Consider the following 21,349-nt stretch of genomic DNA (forward strand, 5'->3'; position numbering starts at 1 on the left):
TGCAAAAAGAACTTAATTGTATGAACCGAAAACTCAACATTGCTATTACAAGAATTGGAAATCCTTATGGGCACCCTAATATTCTTGCCGAATTTATAGCCAGACAATTAAAGAATCGAGTTTCATTTCGAAAGGCAATGAAAAAGGCTATTGAATCAACTGAGCAAGCAGATACAAAAGGAATTCAAATACAAATTGCAGGGCGTATCGACGGAAAAGAAATCGCACGTGTTGAATGGATCCGAGAAGGTAGGGCTCCTCTACAAACCATTGGAGCGAAAATTAAGTATTGTTCTTATAGAGTTCGAACTATCTATGAGGTATTAGGAATCAAAATTTGGATATTTATTGACGAAGAATAAGACTCTACTTGTCTTTATGTTCTATTCTGTGATAGAACAAAAAATGACAAATTCTTTAATTTTTTGATTGAACATAAAAATTAAAAAATGAGCATTTCTAAATTCTATAAAGTTAAATAAAAATTTAATTGATCATTTGATATAATTGTTATGCTTAGTGTTCGACTCGTTGGGGTTTTTAGGCTTAGGATTCAAAAAAAAAAAAGCTAATAACTATAGATTTGTGTGTAAAGCATGACCGAGGATGATTAATGCTTTTACTTAACATTTTAAAAAAAAAGTGGAGCCTGTCAGACAACTGCGTAACCTTCCCAGCCGCTCAAGGCAAGCTAAGAACGATCCCCTGCGGTAGAAGTGAAGCCAGCGAGGGCATACCCCAGACCAGTAATCACGCTTAGATCACACAGTCGTGATTCATCAACCAGACTTGAAATCCTGTCTCTTTTGAACTTAAGGACACAGAGTTACGGGCCTATAGAACAGATCCTGTTCAAGTAAGGTCGTATACGATGGCGCCTTGATTCTATTTTAAATACCACTGGACTTTGTCTTTCCTTTCCTATGTGGGATAGTGATCAGCTTCTGACAAAACCAATCCTTGTTTTGTCTTTTCCTTAATTTCTCGCCGCCATCCATTCAACAAAGTTGGATATATCTATTCAGCCCTAAATACAATATAGTTTACATAAATATCATCCCAGCTATTACATTAACTTGAGTTCCTGGAGTCTATTCATGGCTCATTAGCCTGTTTCATGCTTTCTTCATAGTTTTCTCTTTAGAAAATGCTTGTTTATCGACTAAGCTAATAAAATAATTTACTCGGAGCAAATAGAAATAAATTTCAAGGACTCTGCAGCAGAGGATGTAGTTGTTAGCAATGTGTAGGTCTTCACTCAACTGATGGGAAGTGAATACAGTCGATGATGATGGTAATTTGCTGTGTTGGTTTGGTGATAATTTCTGTTTTATGTATTAATCTAAAACTTAGTTGACAATCAATCAAACACTTTATCTGCCACTCTTCAATTAAGATAATGCTTCGGGCTTTTTCTTTTTCCTACATTTTAGGAGTAGGAAAACAGGGGAAGCGTAATTGAGTTTTTGGTTTGCATTTGCAGTATTTGTGACTCATTCACTGATTTAAATTGCGTATATTAGTCATCTTGTGTTTCCATCATGATAAATATTCTTTATTTATTTATTTATAATAATTAATGTTTACAAACTGTAATTTTAATTTTGCTTCAAACAACTCTGCAAAGGAACTAACAATCTCTGTCGAACAAGACTGCATATTCAAATGGAAAAAGCATAAAAAAATAAAGGTGAAATCTGTCAGACAACTGTGTGACCTTTCCAGCCGCACAAGGCAAGCTTGGAACGATCCTTTGCGGTCGAAGTGAAACCAGTGTGGAAACCACAAGACCAATAATCACGCTCAGATCACACAGTCGTGGTTCATCAACGAGACTTGGAAACCTGTCTTCTTCGAGCTTAAGGACAAAGAGGTACGAGCCTATAGAAAAGATCCTGTTCACGTAAGGTTGTGCCCATTCAAGCCTTCATTCTATTTTAAATACCACTTGACGTTATCTTTTCTTTTGGATGAGGGATACTGATCAGCTTCTGATTCCATAATCTGTGGTCGCCGCAATGATTGGGATCCATTCGACATTTTTTTTTAGAGTTATAAACACAATTAAATATATCTATTAAGGCCTGAATAGAATATTTGTTTACCGTATCACCCAGCTATTATAATAATTTTGATTACCCATGGATCATTAACCTCTGTAATGCTTTCTTCACAGTTTATAGCCTAACTTGAATTCGTTCTTTTAAATCATTATGTATCCATGTGATTAAACTAATGGGAAGTGAATGCAGATGCAGCAGTCAATGGTGGTGGTAATTTGCTGCTTTTGTACACTATGTATTAGGTGATTGGAAGGTGGTTTCGTAAGTTCTGAAGAACGGTGGTCCAGACCAGAGATCCCAGAGGCAGTAGAAGTTGTTGAAGTTTATTACTCTCGCAAGTTCTTAGAACGCTTAGAATGCCATGTTCTTGTCATGGGATCGCTTCATTAATGCCTTCAGTTTTGCCTTTGCCTGAAGAACTATGTAACAGCTAAGATTAATCCCAGGTTTGTATTGACAAACGAATTCCGTTTTCCTCTCTGCAATCAGTTTCACTACGGCACTTATGGCTCCAGCTAATTATCAACTTATATATATTTTTTGCAACTTTCAAAGCATTCTAGTGATTGCCATCTTCAATCCCAGAAGCAGTAGTGGGAACTGACAACTATATATATCAAATTTTGTAATAAGCATGCAAAAAAAGAAAGAAAAAATAAGACGGATCTGTCAGACAACTGTGTGACCATCCCCAGCTAGACAAGGCCAGCTGATGACGATCCTCTGCGGTTAAGGTAGACCAACAAGGAATCACCTCACCATTAATCACGCTCTGATCACAGAGTCTCGATTCGTCAACCAGATTTGAAATCCTGTCTCCTTTGAACTTATGGATACATAAGATACGAGCCCATAGAACAGATCCTGTTCAAGTAAGGTCATAACCTTTCAAGCCTTGGTTCTATTTTAAATACCATCCGGCTTTGACATTTCTTTTTCAATGGGGGATATATGTTCAGCTTCTGACAAAAATAATCTACACGTGTCTTTCATAATCTCTGGCCGCCGCAAGGATTGGAATCCATTCAATATAATTAAATGTGTGTTCATCTAAGAATGGCAGAGCATTGCAAATTCTAAACTCATATTTGGTAAGGCTCCAGCCATTCAACTCTCAGTAACTCCCTCTGCAGGGCTTGCCTTCTAAAATACCCCGCTTCAAACAACACTGCAAAGGAACTAACAATCTCGTAATAAGACTGGCAAATTCAAATGTAAAAGCAAAAGGAAGTCTGTCAGACAACTGCGTGACCTTTCCAGCGGCACAAGGCTAACTGAGAACGACCTTCTGTGGTCGAGGTGAACCTGCAAGGGCTCCACCAGACTAGCAATCACGCTAAGATCACACATCATCAACCAGATAAGAAAACCGTCTCCTTTTAACTTAAAGATACAAAGGTACGAGCCTATAAAATAGATCCTGTTCAAGTAAGGTCGTACTCTTATGGCCGTTAGTTCTATTTTAAATACCACTAAACATTATCTTTCCTTTCCGATGTGGGATTTGGTTCCGTGTTTTATCCTACACGTGCCTTCCATATTGTCTGGCTGGCACAATGATTGGGATCCAATGAACATGGTTTAATATATCTATTTAACCCTAAACAGAACATTGTTCATTATATCATCCTCACTATTACAATATTTCTTAAAATGATTGCCTACAGATTAAACTAATAAAAGAAACTATCTGAAGCAGTTTATTCTTCAGACAACCGATGGGAGGTGAATGCAGACGCAGCAGTCAATGATGATGGTAATTTGGTATGTTCTTATACTATCGTTAGGTGATTGGAAGATGGTATGATAAGTTTGTGAAAGAAACCTAAAGATCCCAAAGGCAATACAAGTTGTTGAAGTTCATAACTCAGAAACAACTAGCCCAGGATGGTCCGTTATTACACTAGAATTCCATGTTCTCCTTGTCATGGGATATCACTATTAAAGAGTTAAGTTTGCCTTTTACCTGCAGAATTATGTGATATATATTGCTGGATTAAACCAGGTTTTCCTAATTATCAACCCCTTTTCCAAGTTCGATTTTGCATATTATGTACATTAGAGGAAACCGTAGGGAGATTCATGTTTATAGAAAATGATAAGGTGAGAGGTACATGTATGAATGCTGAGATTCAAGACAGAATTTAATTCGTTGTAGGCCCCAAAGTGTTTTTGGGATATTTATTGCCTTGGGCTAGATAGGAAAGGATTATATACTGTTTTTGTCAATATATAGGGAAGAAAATCGTATTGTATATAAGTAGATTTTTTTTCTTTATTAAATGATTGAGTATTTGATTGACCCATAAATTATAAATATCCATTTTATGAATTAATTAAAGACTTGGTTATCAATCAATCAAGCACTTATCTGCTACTCAACCAGCCATCAATCAAGTTTGTTTGTGTAATCGAAGTTAAGAATCTTTTTCAAATGGAACCAAAGGTAATTGAGATATGGATTGCATTTTCAGTTTTGTTATTCAATACAATAACCAATCTATACTTTATTCAATCAAAGACGATTGCAACATAATTAATAGGTCAGATGATAGATTTGGTCCCTGTACTATGCTTAAATTTAAAATTTAATCTCTATGTTTTAATTTTATACAATTCAATTCCTCTATATCTATATAATGTCATTAATAATTAATTCAAAATAATTAATACCGTTAATCCTTTCATTAAAAAAAAAACAACTACTTCAATTCATCTTGTTGACATAGTTTTTTGTGTTAGAGGGATGTTTTAAAAAAAATTTACGTAAACATTTTACTCATAATAGTTAAGCAAATAACATGATATTATAAAAGTAACATGACCAAATTTTGTCAAATTTAACAAGAGGGACTAAATCCAAAATTTGAGAATTGTAGAAGAACCAAAACTATAATTTGACCTAATAAATACTATTTTTTTTACACAACTTACTGCAATCATGAAATATCTTCATAAAATTTCAAATAACTTCTAACATTTTCTAATCTATTTCTTATAAAACAAGAAAGAGAATGAGAGGAGGTTGTTATGTAAAAAAAAAAAAAAAAAGAGGGAAGGAAATGATGTATAGCCATTAATAAAAGGGGGTGAAAAGGGGGTTAAAAATGAGATGCAATGGAAAAGGGCATATAGGTAGCTAGATGAAAGAGACGACATTTAGAACAATAGTTATGTAAACGTGCAAAAGCAAACAGCAAGAGCTGGTTGCTTGCCTGAGAAATGGAATGGCCACATGATGATGATTGATGCACCTGCACTTTGGGTTGTTGGGTTGGGTGCATTCCTTGCACACATCCCCATTTATAATTAAAGCCTGTCTTTAGGACCAACATTGATGCTGGGGGAGTCGGACAGTTGTGTTTGGTTTTCATTTTCACCATTGTCTGCAAGTTGATGAGAGTTTAAAGATATTGGGGACATTGATTTTTGAATATTATTGCCTGCAAATCTCACTAACTTCACTAAATGCTTCTTAGCTTCTTTGTTGTTGTACCACATTTATTTTCCTTTATGAATTTACCCTTTTTTCCCCTCATGGGGCTAAATCTTCATTATGTTACTATTGTTAGCAAACATTTTTAAAGATTAATCTTAAAGAAAAATAATATTAAGAGTAGGTTTCCTATTTTGGCCACGACAAAATCATTGAAACTTCAATTTTGAACAATAGTATATATATTGAACTATGAAAAGTTTGAGAAATGGTGGCTTTTAGAAAAGCTTCATTAAATGGTATACCACACTGCTATAGTTAGAGTCGATAATTGCATTAGAATGATCACAAGCAATAAGGAAAGAAAATTAAAAACACGTAGATTTTAGGTGAAAATTTTTTTCGCGAAAAATTATGGACAAATGAGGAGAAAATTCACTAATATTGAAAATCGAATGATACAAGAGGAGTTTCGACTACATCTATTTAAGGGTTGAAAAACCTTGTTTTAATCAAAGTCCAATAGTAGAAGTATAGTTCTATACGACCGTCGGCCTCTCGCCCCCACAGATCCTCTTATTTTGTCACTGTATTTATTTATTTAACAAGTGACGTGATCCGGATCATATAAACTTTAAGACACACTAAAAGTGCATAGGGCATACCCAATCCCAAGGCAAATTTTAAAGGGTAAATTATATTGATAGTCACTCAATTGTTGATGAGTTTTTTTTTGGTCACTCAATTATGAAAAGTTACAAAATGATCACCCAACTATTCAAAAAAATTTTTAAAGTGCACATCCAATAGCTAACATGAAGATGATGCGTTAGCTTTTAAAACTGACATAATAGCAACTTTAACACTAAACATTTACACATTTTGTCTATCTAGTATTGATTCTAAAAATTCAACCCTTAACATTTATATATTGTGTAATTTAGTCTTTTTATTGTTCTGTTTTTCTTTGTGACATTTTCACCTAAAAATCGAAAAAAAAAATTAGCTAAGCTTGATAAAAAATATACCAAAAATAGAAACACCCAAAATTTTAAGATAATAATTTTTATCTTTTCTCATTCTTTTAAAATTAACTGTGACAACCCTAATTTGGCCCTAGTCGGAAAGTGGTTTCAGAATCACAAAACCGAGTCACAATGTAACGCCCCCTTTACCCGAGACCGTCGCCGGAGTCGAGCACGAGGTATTACTAAACTTATTTGAGCACTTAAACAAATTCAAACAGTTTATATCATACTTTCCAGACAAGCTGTCCAACTGCATTACAGACGCAAAAAAAATCATATCTCGAGTTACAAAACTCGAAATCCAAATCCATAAATTTTCCCCGAATCTAGGCTCATATATCTACTTACTAATTTTTTTCTAGAATTTTTAGTTGGGCCAATTAGTACAGTTTATTAGTTGAAGTCTCCCCTGTTTCAGGGTTCGGCTGCTCTGACCCCTGTGCACTACAAACCAAATTTCTCCATGTACAGAATTCAAATAACCAATCCATTTGTTTCTCTTAAAAATAGACTCAATAAGGAATATATAAATATATAGTATGACTCCTAATTAATTTTTTTACAAATCAGAACAGGGGAGTTCAAAATCACTCTGACCTTGTCTCACAAAAATTGAAATATCTCCTGATATGAAAGCCTTTTGCTTACACCGTTTCTTCTATGTGAAACTAGATTCAATAAGATTTAATTTCATATTTTATTCAACCTCTAATTAGATTTTCATGATTTATAGTAAATTTTCAAACTCAAACTACCGCTATTAACCAAAAACTGTTTTAGTACAAAATGTTGTTAACTAGTTTATAACATCTTTACTTCATTTCATTTAAACTCTATACATGCCATATAAATCTTCAAACATAAAACAAAAGCTACCGGAATTGATCTGGATAGTGTGCTTTGTTGTGTTGATCCGATCTACCCACTTCACTTCAAGTCAATCTACATAAAAATATTAAACACGCACAAGTAAGCTTATTGAAGCTTAGTAAGTTCATAGGTTTAAAAGTAATGCTTACAAAACATAATATTTCCAAACAATACCAAAACATTTACTAAAGTTTCCTGCGATTCACAACCATTGTTATAATAATTCACATAGTTGAGCTCAACAGTAACAACTACTCAATCTCTTTCATTTGGATCACTTCTCTTTTATTTCTTATAATCAAATTAGGAAACGGCTTACGAAATTGAGTACGTCGTTGCTCAATGCCATGATTCACAACTCAGTATGGTTTTCCTCATTGAAATACCATATCTACATTTTTCAACTCGGTATGGGAAATGCCATACCTACATTTCTTAACTCAGTATGGATTTGATAATACCATACCTACATTTCACAGCTCAGTATGGATAATACCATACCTACATTTCACAACTCAGTATGGATGATACCATACCTACATTTCACACTTTGCCATGGAACAACCATGGTCTTATCCGTCAATTCATCACACATCACGATACGAACGTACTCAATCTTGCGTTTTCCTAATTTGCATTTCCACATTTATTCTTTCATTAACAAAATCTACACAATCCCACAACAAATTCGTATATAATAACACATTATATACTTCAATCATTCACAAATAAACATCTAAATTCAACCATATGAACTTACCTGGCTAATTTGTAGAAGATATTGAAATTTCGGGACTATTCCGCAACTTTTTCTTTTCCTCGTTCTTCTTTGGATTCTTGATCTATAATATAAAATATTTCTACTCATTAGCATTTATTTGATTTCTATTTCACTTCACAATTTATGCTGTTCAAATTTTGAAATTGCACTTTTACCCCAAAATTACAGTTTTAACAATTTAGTCCCTGCTCAATTCACCCATCAATTGAACTAATCTTTCTCAATTAACACTTTATTTTATCATTATAAACTATTTCAAAACCTTTTATATTCTGAATTTCAACAGCAACCTTCAATTCACAACTTTTTCACAATTAGGTCCTAAATATCATTTCCTATCAAAATCACTTAATAAAACCACCTTAATATGAAATTAGAACTTAATTTTCATAATAATTCATCATAAAATTCCCTTATCCATCCAGGGTAACTTTCAATTTCACCCATAAAATCAAAAACTAATGAATTCTATAAGTGGACCTAATTGTAAAAGTCATAAAAACATAAAAATTATCAAGAAAAAGAAAGAATTAAACTCACATGATGTAAAAATATGAAAAACCAGCTTTATCCAGACCTTCTATGGCGTTTTGGCTGAGAAAATATGAAGAAATGTCTAGATTTTTCAATTACATCATTATTTAACTATTAACTTTTATGTTATTTCCAATTTTGCCCCTTGTTCACATTGTTTTCTTGCTTATTTCATACCCAAACCATCCAGCCATTAACCTTTGGGTCTAATTGCTCTTTAAATCCATCTTTTTAAATACTTAAGCTATTTACTCACAATTTAACAAATTTTGCACTATTTTCAATTTAGTCCTTTTTAATTAATTAGCCATCCAAACGTTAAAATTTTCTAACGAAACTTTAATACTAACTCAATGACACTCCATAAATATTTATAAAAATATTTATAGCTCGATTTTCAATTTTGAGGTCTCGATACCTCGTTTTTGACCCGTTTGACCTAATAAATTCTTTTAATTCACTAATTTCACCATTTCACAAATTCTTCTAAATTCTTACTTGACTCATAAATATTAAATTACTATCTTGTTCAATCTTATTTATCGAATTTAGTGATCTCAAATCACCATTTCCGACACCACTGAAAATTAGGCCGTTACACACAAAAATAATTAGATGTTATATTCTATGTTTATTTCATGTGAAAGTACATGTGTCAAAATTTCATGCTTTGATTTTGCCATTTGTGAGTGAAATTATGAAATAGGACTCATGTGAAAATTTTTGAAAATGCTATAGGCTAATTTGTAGTGGCCAAATAACTTATAGTATGAAATAGGTGGATTTGCATGTCAAATTTCCCACCTTAAAACATAGTGGCCAGCCATGATGGGCATGATAAGCATTTGTGCAATTTTTTTATTGAAATTATGGCATAAGTATGGCACAAATAATATATGTTATTTTGTGTCATAAAATGTTAGTAATAAAATAACAAAAGGAAGTAAAAGACAAGGTTTTTTGTTCATCCTTGTTCTTCATAGCCGAAAATAGGAGAGCAAGAGGGGAAAAAGCTCTTGAAAAATTCGGTCACTAGGGGAAGAAAATCCAAGGTAAGTTCATGGTAGTTTACTTCTATCTTGATTTTCATGAGTTCTTCTTGATTCTACCTTAACTCATGAAGCATATTTTTTGTTTTTGGTTGTGTTGTGAGCATTCGGTCATGAATGGAAATGAAGGAAATGGTTGTTGTTTCATGTTCTTTTGATGAATAATGGAAGATAGGTGAAGTTGAGCCAAACAAATGAGCATGCATGTGCCTTAGATGCTAAGGGGGAAAATCGGCTAACATGTTGTGTGTATTATGGCCGAATGTGAACTTGGATAACATTGAGTAATGTTTGTGCTTTAAAATGATGAAATGGAGATTATGCTTAAGTGAAATCATAGGTATGTGATGATTGATTTGTGATATGCATGTTTGAATAACATGCATGCAAGTTATGTGTGAAAGAGTGAATTGGTAATAAATCTGCTTGGGACAGCAGTAGTAACATGATTTTGGAAAATCACCATAAATTGTGGGAGATGAGTTAGAAGCTGAATAAATTATGTAATTAAATATTAATGAGTCTAGTTTCTTATAAAAGAAACCGTGTAAGCAAAAGAATTGTCGATAGTGAGATATTTGAAGTGATGTGGGACAGGGTCAGAATGACTTCTAGATCCTCTGTTCTGTTTTTATAAAATCATTATAAATTGTACAAAAATGATCATAAGATTAAATTTATATTATTAGACTCCTTAATGAGTATAGTTTCAAATGAAATAAATGAGAACATATTTTGAATTCTGTACAATGAGAAAATTGATTCGTAGTGAGGAGTGGTCAGATTAGTCAAATAGTGAAACAGGGTAAACTTTAAGAAAAATCTGGTATTGATTGGCCAAACCAAAAATTATGAAAATTTTATGGATAAAATATATATGAGTCTATTTTCAGGAAAAATTAACAGTACTTGATTTGGAGTTTTGTAGCTCCAGTTATAAATGATTTAGTGACTGTTGCTCAGGAAGACAGCTTGCAGTGAAATTATGATTATGTGGTAAACATTGACAAAAATTTGTTAATGAGTTGCTTATTGATTTCTTATAAGCTTACTATGATCAGTAGGTGTGAAATTCGAATATATATTATATTTTGAAAGTGATGCTGGAATAGTCGAATAATGACTAGTTTAAAATCTTTGAATTTAAGCTCAAGAGCATAGAGGGGCAAATTCGGATAAGGGAAAAAAGAAAGTAATCGAATAGCCGTTGTAATCGTTCGGCAACGTTCAAGGTAAGTTCTTAAGTGTTTAAGCTTGATTCCTTCTTATATGCCTAAGAGCTAAATTAATATGGCAGAGAGAATGTAAATTTTATTTAGTTAATGTGCTGAATATGTAATGATTTAAGGCTATAAGAGTTGAATTGGATTTGGAAATTTGATGCACTAAACGAGTGTTACAATGAATAAACTATGTCGTAAATGTGCTGGTAGAGATATCACGATTTGTGATTTTTAAATATCTAAAGGAAACCATGATGTGTATAAAATTATTTTTATTAGTCCTTTGTGGTAGCCGAATGTGGCTTGGTACTAAAGTGATTAAATGTGAACTTCGATGAGGTAACTGTTAGTGATCGATGATATAAGTTATGCATTATAATATATATTCGGGTTTCAAACCTAGCAGGCGTAATGCCGGTGAAATGACATCGGACTTAAAGGTCTAGCAGGCTTATGGCCGGCGATGAAATCAGGTTATTACCTAGCAGGCAAATTGCCGGTAAACTATTAAAAGTGTGGTGCTATAAGACTATGGGCTAATACGATATGTGGATTCGTTCCGTAAAGTAAACTATTCAGGTACGAACAACCTAATTAAGTACATGTGAATTAAATGAATTTGATGATTGATGTGAATCGAACATATAAGAAATGGTTTCATTGTAACACCCCTTACCCGAGACCGTCTCCGGAATCGAGTACGAGATGTCATCCAATTTAACTTACCGATTCGGAGCATAAAAATTTGCTTTTAAAATTAAATTCACTGTTCATAACAACACTGTCTACCTGCGCAACTGTCACTAATTTAATTATAACTTGAGTTACGAAACTCAAAATTTAAATCCGTAAATTTTCCGTGAAACTAGACTCATATTGCTTCTTACCATAAAATTTTCAGAATTTTTGACTTAGCACATTAGTACAGTTTATTCATTAAAGTATCCCCTGTTTCACAGCTCGACAGATCTGACCTCTCGACGCTAAAAATCAAATATCTAATTGTACAGAATTCATATAAGGTTACCATTAATTTATTTTGAAAATAGACTCACTAAGGAATCTAAAAATATAAATTATGACCTATAATTATTTCTGTACAATTTATAATGATTTTCTAAAGTTAGAACAGGGGACTTCAAAAACCATTCTAACCCTGTCTCACTAAAATTTAAATATCTCAAAATATAAAATTCCTTTGCCTACACCGTTTCTTTCATGTAAAAATAGACTTGATAAGCTTTAATTCTATATATCATTCACCCTCTAATTCCATTTCTACTATTTATGGTGATTTTTCACATTCACGTCACTGCTGCTGTCAAAGAAACTGCTTCTTTGAATTAGTTACCATTTAAACATACATAACTCCAAAACATATTCATTAATAACTACTTCAATAGCTAACATTAGCCATATCATTTGGACATGCTCAAAATGATTAAGACTCTATACATGCCATAGTTTAAACATTTTGAAAAGCACATAATACCGAGATGGTTATGATAGTGTGATACGAGCTCCGACGGTCCACTATTCGATCAAGTTCAAATCACTATAAAACAAAGGAAAGAAAGAGATGTGTAAGCTATAAATAGCTTAGTAAGTTACATGTAAACAATAATTATTCAATTAATAATTAACACTTTTAACATATAACTAATCAAAACATTTCTTAGCAATTTCAATCACTTACACATACACAATCTTACCAATTCACTTGCATATACATTTTCACACTTAACATTTCATATTCACTTTAATTCATTATTAATCCCGTTGAACACTTGGAATATACACGGATACGTAGAGATTTAGCACATAAGTGCCACACTGATATGTAGCCGAAGCTACCACTGATATGTAGCCGAAGCTACCACTGGATGTAGCCAAAGCTACCACTGAAATGTAGCCGAAGCTACCACTGATCAATAACACTGGAAATGTCCACGGGTCTGCTCACACAAGCTGTCAGGTGTCTGCAACACATGCTAGATCACCCAGCACCCGGGACTCACTGTAACACTGTAACACTGGTCTCTAGTGACATGTCACTTGTATCCAATTCTATTCCTAAGTTCAACCGGGAATTTACACTTAACACTTTATTTTCAACACTTTATCACTTGAATAATTCATGAACAACTTTCCTTCCACATTCAATATTAATTCACATATCAAATATAATTCACAATTTATACAAATATAACTATTATTTACATATAACTTACCTCGGATGCAAAACGACTATTTTTGTAATTTAGTCGATAACTTTCTCTTTTCCCCGATCACTTGCACTATTTCTTCTTTCTTGATCTATATTAACACAATTTAATACATTTTATCAATATTCCATTCAAATACAATTCATACACAACATTTTGACACATTTACATTTTTCCCCATAACTTTTCAAAAATTCCACTTTTGTCCCTAAGCTCGTAAAAATAAAATTCTCTAAATTCTTAAATTTCAAACTTCACTAAATCATATTTCATGCTCATAACGGGCCTCAATTTCACAAAATCACAACTTTATGCACACTTTACCATCTTTCACAATTTAGCCCTTTTTCAACATTTTTCATTGAAATTCATCTAGTAAAACTTGTAATTAACACTTCAAACATTCATTATCTAACATCACTAATCAATTTACAATTATATCATGAATGGGTCAATTTTTAAACTTTAATTTCATTTAAATTAAATGGTAGAAACATGAAATTCAAGCTTCAATAAGCATAAAAATACGGAAATAATTAAAAACGGGGCAAGAAATCACTTACAATTGAGCTTAGGAAAATCAAAACCCTTAACTATGGTAACCTGAAACTTTCGGCAGCAAGCTTCTGATTTTTTTGAAGAAGATGGACACTTATTTTCTCTTTATTTTGTCTTTTACCCAATTTGGACAAAAATGCCCTTGACCCATTACTTAGATATTTTTCTAGAAATACCCTTTTGTGTCCATAACACTAATTTATGGTCTAATTGCCACATAAACACTTCCAATTTCATGCAATAATTCAATTAAGTCATTTAATCACTAATTAGACACACTTTGCATTTTTCTCAATTTAGTCCTAAAAATTCAATTAAGCACTAAAGCATTAAAATTTCCTATCCATATTTTCACACAATATTTCAATCAATCAGTAACTAATAAAAATTTATAAAATTAAACTATTTCACTTCGGATTTGTGGTTACGAAACTACTATTCCGATTAGGCCCTATTTCGGGCTATCACATTTATGTTTATGTTCAACTATGAGACCTTGTGTTAAATCGACAATCGATTTCGTTCAATACATTAAGTTGGTCAGGTATGCGATATGTACTTATGCATGTTAAATCGATTGGAATTGAAATATGAATGTGAATTGAGAAGCATAGGTGAAAATGCCTATGTCATATATATGAGTAAGGATAAAATCATCGTAAATTATCGATAAGGATGGGCTATGTGCGAAACCATCTTATAATTGCTAATGTGAATGGTTGTGTGAAAATTAGTGAGCAAGATGTATTGTATTGAGATGATGCTTTAGTGAAAATATACATATGTTCTTTGTGTTGAATGAATATTAAATTAAAGTTATGAGCCGTATGTGACTAGCATATCTAGTCGAATTTGATACTATTAAATGATGTACTAAGATATGTGTTCCAATGTGGAAATTAAACCCTATGTGGTTGAAAGGATAAAAATCTTTGTTCATAGATATGTGTTTCAGTTATACATGATTGAAGTATAAGTTATGAAAGTGGGAAAGAACAGGTGAATTGTTTATCGAAATGTGATATTCGGGCTTCGAGCCTAGCAGGCTATAATGCCGGTGAGATGATATCGGGCTTTGAGCTTAGTAGGCTATGATGCCGGTGAAATATTATTCGAGCCTTTGAGCCTAGCAGGCTATAATGCTGATGAAATGAAATGTTATGTGAATTCGGTGTTCTTTGTAAGATAGGGATTTAGCCGAATGTTTAAGATGAAATGATAGTGTATTATATCATGCTTATATGGCCTAATGGTAAGTATAACATGTTGGTAAATATGCAATGTGCTTTTATAATCGATTGATAAGTTTGAAATGAATGTGAGTAAAATGTTATGCAAAAGCTATCAAATGCTAAGTGTGAAAATGAGATGAAAGAAAAGTGTTGAAATGTGTTAATATATGATTAAATATGCATGATATTTGTATCCGGCTTAAAGACCGCAGGCTATATGCTGGAATTATATCCGGGTTAAATCCCGCAGGCTTCGTGCTGGTAATATATCCGGGTTAATTCCCGCAGGCTTCGTGCTGGTATTATATCCGGGTTAAATCCCGCAGGCCTAGTGCTGGTATTATATTCGGGCCTTTGAGCCTAGCAGGCTATTATGCCAGTGAGACACTATTCGGGCCTTTGGGCCTAGCAGGCTATAATGCCGGTGAGATACTATTCGGGCTTTCGAGCCTAGCAGGCTATAATGCCAATGAAATGATAATCGGGCCTCGATCCTAGCAGGCGAAATGCTGGTGATTTGAGAAAAGTCTAAGACTAAGGTACCTCGTGTTAGATTGACAAATGAATACATTCAATACGTTAAGTGGGCCAGGTACACATTATGTACTCATGTGTGAGTTTGATTTGAAGTGAATCATTAGTGTGTAATGTGATACATACGTGAATAAATGTTATAACTATATCTATGATCATGATACATCGGGTCAGGGTGTGAAAGTATGTGAAAGTATTTGAGTTAATTATGTTATATGAATTCAGATTAAGTATGATAAGAATGCTGAACGTGCATTATGTGTTTGTGTGTATTCGGCCAGATGGCAATATACCTAGAATATGGCCTTTTGAGAAATTGAATAATCGAAGTATAATTGCGTTTATTTGTTTGCATTGCTTAAAACTTACTAAGCTTATGAAAGCTTACTCCGTTGTTACATTCCTCTGTTTTGTAGATTGTTGGCTCCAGTTATTTGCTCGGGTTGGAGTTCGCCGGAGATATTATCACACTGTCGAGCTCACGCTATTGGTGTAAGTAAATCCTAGTATTTCGAGTCTATGGCATGTATAGGGTTTTAATGTTGAATATGTGATACTATAAGTTAGCCAAAGGTGGTGGCTTGTATTGATAAAGTTTTTTGGCCATGTGAATTGGCCTATGTTGGCTAGTGATGTTTTGGGCCTCGTAAGCCCATATATGGGACAGATTGCATGTGAAAAGAAAAGATTTAAATTGATTGAAATTTTTTGACACGGTTTTTGTGTGATTGACCGAGTTTAAGTCGGGTAACACCTCGAACCCTGTTCCGGCGAGGGGTGTTACATTAACCCTCAATATAACAAAGAAAAGCTAAAGTGGACAAAAAAAATCAAATTACATCATATGTATATGTTGAGAGTTAATTTTTTTAGAATCAAAATTAAATTGGCACATGTATAAATATCAAGGGTTAAAGTTACTATTATGCTAATTTTATAAAAAATCGAATAATTGAGTGACTATGACAAAAAAGAAATTTGATAATAATTGGATGACTATTAATGTAATTTCCCCAATTCTAATCTGTCAAAAAAAATTCACCCTTGTGATTGTTGAATTATTGTTGGAAACATCAAACTTTGAATGCATTAATCAGATAAATTGTCAGCAAAGTTGTATCTGTTCCAAGAGGCATTTACACTGTTAGGAACCAAATTCACCTTATACTTTGTTTATATATATGTATCTGAATCTTACAATGGGGTTTCTTGTTTCAAGAAAGAATTTGTGTTTTTGCAGCTGTGATCCGTTCTATGGGCGATCCAGTTAGAACCCCAAACCAGACAGAAAACAAAAGTACAAATTGCAGTTGAGACAAGGGACTTTATTAGGAAATTACAGATTGAACTTTCATATTAATGTTTGGATCTCGAATTTATTGCATCCCCCAATTTCGAGTGTTATTCCTTTGGGACCAAGAAAATGTCGGTGTCATTTGCCATGTGCCTTGGGGACCAAGAATGTTAAATTTTTTCTTTCTTTTTTACTTCTCAATGTTTTGCAATGATTACAAAATGTAGCTAAATTTGTTTATATAATTTAATTGAATACTTTATAAGATAAAATAAACCACTTATAATTGATTGCAACATATGTACAATTATATTAATACGTGAGTGAACTAAATTAGAAATTTCTAACAAAATTTTATTCAATCATTACTTTTTTTTAAAAAAAAATAAGAAATAAAGAAATTATGAATAAATTCAAGTAATTTCTTTTTTTTTTAAATCTAAGCAATCTTTTTGTAGATGTTTGCCATTCGATCCCATTAAGGGATCAAATTAATTATAGAAACATGAGTTTAATTAATCGATTTATTAGAGAATAAGAAAAATTATTATCTAGGCAAGTAAATAGATTGATCTTAAAACAATAACGATGAATTACTATTGCTATAAAACAAGCTCTTATTTTATCTTCGTTACCCTTTATTAATAATGAGAAACAGTTTGAAATAAGTGAGTTAACCATTGCTCTTAAAACCAAAAATAAATAGGTTTACCCCTTCAATTGATTCAAAATTATTAAACGTAGATTGATGTTTTAGTTAAAAAATCTTATAATCAAAATTGAATAAATAAATAAGTTTACACCTCTCTTCACTCATCTTGTTTTGACCTTATAAAAAATGTTTACCATTTTAATTTCTGTTCTACCTTCCCTAAGTCCATTTTCGAAAGAACCCGTTTCATTTAAACAATTTTATCAGATACATTTCAATCTCTTTATTACCTAATTTCATTGAAAATCATATAAAGACAATATTTATTTGAGCCATGCAATATTTATATCTCTACAAGGGACCTAAAAATTTGCACATGTTTCATTTATTTATGTTTGAATAATTATTTTAAATACAACTTATAGATATATGTCACCATTTTAACTCACTTATGAAATTAAAATTTCCTAGTACCACTATATCAATTAATTATTATTTCTACATATTCTTTTAGATTAAAATTTTAAGTAATATGTTATTTGATAAATCAAAAAGTTTAGTAATAAATTTAAATTACAAAATATTTTTATTAATTTAATTAAACTCAATTACAAAATATAATTTCACTAATGAATGTAATTTTAAATTATGAAAAAAGTTATTTCATGTTTTAACCTTAATTTTTAAATAGTTCACATTATTATAAATAAAGTCAAATTTTATGATTAGACTGTTTTATAACCCTTAAATTTTAAATTATAAAAAAATTATTTCACATTTTCCCTTATTTTTTGAAACATTATTTTAAACAAAATCTAATTTTAAACGTAAAATCTTTAAAGAATAAGGTTGGGATTCACTTATACTAATATAAAACTAAAAGTTAAATTAGGTCATTAGTTCATGTATTATATGTAAGTTATGTGTTTAGTTCTTATACTTTAATTTGGTCATTTTAAATCTTTAAACTTTTCACATTTTAAAATTCTAGTCCTGACCAAATGATAGGTAGTAAATTCATTAAGTTAAATTTTATTATTTCCAAAATCAGATATTGCAAATTTATTATCGTATATGTAATGTTATATTAGTTTGCTACTTTCACATATTACTCAAAAAAGCTACTTAATGGATTTAACGATTGTCAATTGCACTAAAGATTAAAATTTCAAAATTTGAAAAGTATATGACTAAAAATGCCTCTGTTGGGGATTGACACGATTAAGCAACAAACAAGTAAAAATAGTAAAAGAAATCAAGAAATTGAACACACAAATTTAACGTGAAAAAACCCCTTCAAAGAGGATAAAAAATCACGGGCAAAGATAATTTTATTATAACGGAAAAAGAATGAAGAGTACAAAAGATTAAGATAAAAACTAAACCCCGAAACCTGAAAACAAAGAACCCTCAAAACACAAACACAAAATTCTCCAAAAGTGTTGTGAGTTCAAATCTTTGATGAGTGTTTTTCTAAAGTTGTAAAAGAGCATATTTATAGGCTAAATTCATAGATCAAATAAATTATGCTAATAAATACTAAATCTTCTAGAAAGAAAATATATTTTTGTTTAACTTGACTTGCAAGCAATCTCTTAGTTTATTTGACAATAATTTAAGTCACATAACTCTAACAGCTTCAATTGGAGAATATAGACTAAATCTACAACTTTACACATTGTATACGACTAATAACAAGATTTTAACTAAACAAATTTAATTGCTACTATTTCGGTTAGACTAAAATTCTACAATTCAAAAAGCACAACGACTAAAATTGATCAATTCAAAAAGTATAGGAACCTAAATTAGCCAAATTAAAGTACAGGGACTAAATCCATAACTCACATAAAATATAAGGACTAATATCAAAATTTAACCAAAACTAAAGAGGTGCACTCGTTCTTCCGCCCTTGGATCAAGATTCAATGTACGGGTCAGATTAAAACATTTTTTTCACTTATCTTGCTGTCCACGTTTCTATTTGCCTTGTTCAAACCTTTCAGCTATCTTTGTCTCTAATAACAGTTATTTTTTATTATTTAAATCTACCAGTCAAAGAATTGACCTATTTGGTATTTTATTTATTGAAACTTTTGCAATCTAACATCCTATTTTTACATCTTCCTTCAATGGCAATATTCACTACTTCTAACATCCATGACACTGAAGCTGTACTTGTATTTTGTTTATTATTTTTATTCAATAAAAATGGAAGTATCACAAGTTCACAGCTCCTTTTTTTGGATTACAATTGAATGAAAGAAAATATAATAATATTTTTGAGCCTACTCATTCTATTGTGAATGATTATTGAGGTTTTAAGTTAAAAATATAGATTATTTGGGGATTTAGATTTCTTTTAAGTGTTTAACAACATTCATCTAAAATTCAATAAATAAATCATTGATAAAAGAAATCAAGATTTGTTGAGGGATTGGTTTCTCTCATACAAGTTTTTGAAGTGTTGCTCTCAAGAATGTTGATCCAGTCCTTCAACAATAGAATATGTTATTTTCCGAAAGAGGATTTTGTCCTCCACTCTGTGGAGAGCCATGTACAGTAAATGCGAAGTGGCACCTCAACCGTACGTGGATGTACAATCACCCAACAATAGATAACCCACCAAGAAGCGGTGTCCACAAAAATAGTACTTCAAAGATTTCTCTTGAAAGAATTGATCCCTTCAACAAGAATTTCATTAGAATTTCTCATAATTGAAGTGAGGAGAAAAGAATTAATCAAAGAAATGATGACTTCGAAAGATAAAAAGTGATTTTTTTAACGAAAATGATTTATTTGCGGTTGAATATTGATCAAAGTAGAATTGTTAATGGATTAGGCGGTTCGGGTAAAAATATAAGTTTAAAAAATGGACTTGGGAAAAAATAATGCTCATTTAGAAAACGAGTCAAGCCTCGCGTAAGGCTTTTTTGGCATGGGTCTATCCAAGCCTGGGCCGAATTTGTAAAAAAAAAATCTATTGTTTTCTTGCTATTTTCTCACTGTTTTGTTGTCATTTCACTATTATGTTGTTATTAATTTGTTGTTATTGTTTGGATATTGTATAACTCTTATTTTATTGTTAAATTTGCTACTATTTTAAAGGTAGTTGCTTGTTAAGTTGTACCTATATTAATGTTATTTAAGTATAACAAATTTTTAATTTATTTTTAATTTATTAAAAAAATATTTTAATATTTTTAGTGTTGTTGATAAATTATATATTTTTTAAAAATTATTATAAAAAAATAATACTCACAAGCCGAGCCTAGATTTTAGTATTTTTATCCAGGCCTAATTTGAATAAAATTTTAAACCATTTTTTGAGTCGGATTGAGTCCAAGTCTATTAAACATGCCTAAACGTTTGTCAAGACTTGATCAGGCATGACTTGTGGACAGATCTACATCCGCGTAATGAAAAAAAAAATTCTTTTTTATAGAGATAAATATTAGTTAACAATTAAAGTAAAATCCACTTTCATAAAAAAAATAATAGTTAAAGTAAAATCCTAAATTGACCGAAATAAAAAAAAGAGAGTAAAATCCTAAAGTGAGACCTCAGCCAGTCAGCTTCCAGGCTCGTGGCTCATGGGTGTCCTTAATTGCATCTTCCCTCTTTACCTGGGGATGGTCACCGGTATGGTCACGTGATGTCTGCTTCGAACAACAGCCCTTATCTGCTGACATGTCTCCCTTACCTAGCTCCCTGTATTCCACGTAGGCTCGGACAACCGTTTATTACCGAACCTACCAACAATAAAGAAAACAAAATCAGAACAGTAAATAATAACAATAAAGAATAAAACCAGACTAATTAAATAATAATGATTAATAAAAAAAAAAAAAAGGGAGACATAGATACACT

At 31.7% G+C, this 21,349-nt stretch overlaps 4 non-coding genes across 4 annotated transcripts; all 4 read right to left on the reverse strand.

The window, feature by feature from the left end:
* Positions 1–646: 646 nt before the first annotated feature.
* On the reverse strand, positions 647–866 carry LOC121205488 (small nucleolar RNA U3). Its single transcript, XR_005900565.1, has one exon. It is a non-coding gene; the product is annotated as a small nucleolar RNA U3 (small nucleolar RNA).
* An 828-nt stretch (positions 867–1,694) lies between these two features.
* Positions 1,695–1,913, reverse strand: LOC121205491 (small nucleolar RNA U3). Its single transcript, XR_005900568.1, has one exon. It is a non-coding gene; the product is annotated as a small nucleolar RNA U3 (small nucleolar RNA).
* An 813-nt stretch (positions 1,914–2,726) lies between these two features.
* On the reverse strand, positions 2,727–2,945 carry LOC121205489 (small nucleolar RNA U3). The gene has a single exon (XR_005900566.1). It is a non-coding gene; the product is annotated as a small nucleolar RNA U3 (small nucleolar RNA).
* Positions 2,946–3,292: 347 nt separating this feature from the next.
* Positions 3,293–3,501, reverse strand: LOC121205492 (small nucleolar RNA U3). The gene has a single exon (XR_005900569.1). It is a non-coding gene; the product is annotated as a small nucleolar RNA U3 (small nucleolar RNA).
* Positions 3,502–21,349: the final 17,848 nt, after the last annotated feature.

The sequence above is a fragment of the Gossypium hirsutum genome, chromosome A08, assembly GCF_007990345.1.
Source record: "Gossypium hirsutum isolate 1008001.06 chromosome A08, Gossypium_hirsutum_v2.1, whole genome shotgun sequence".
Lineage (NCBI taxonomy): Eukaryota > Viridiplantae > Streptophyta > Magnoliopsida > Malvales > Malvaceae > Gossypium > Gossypium hirsutum.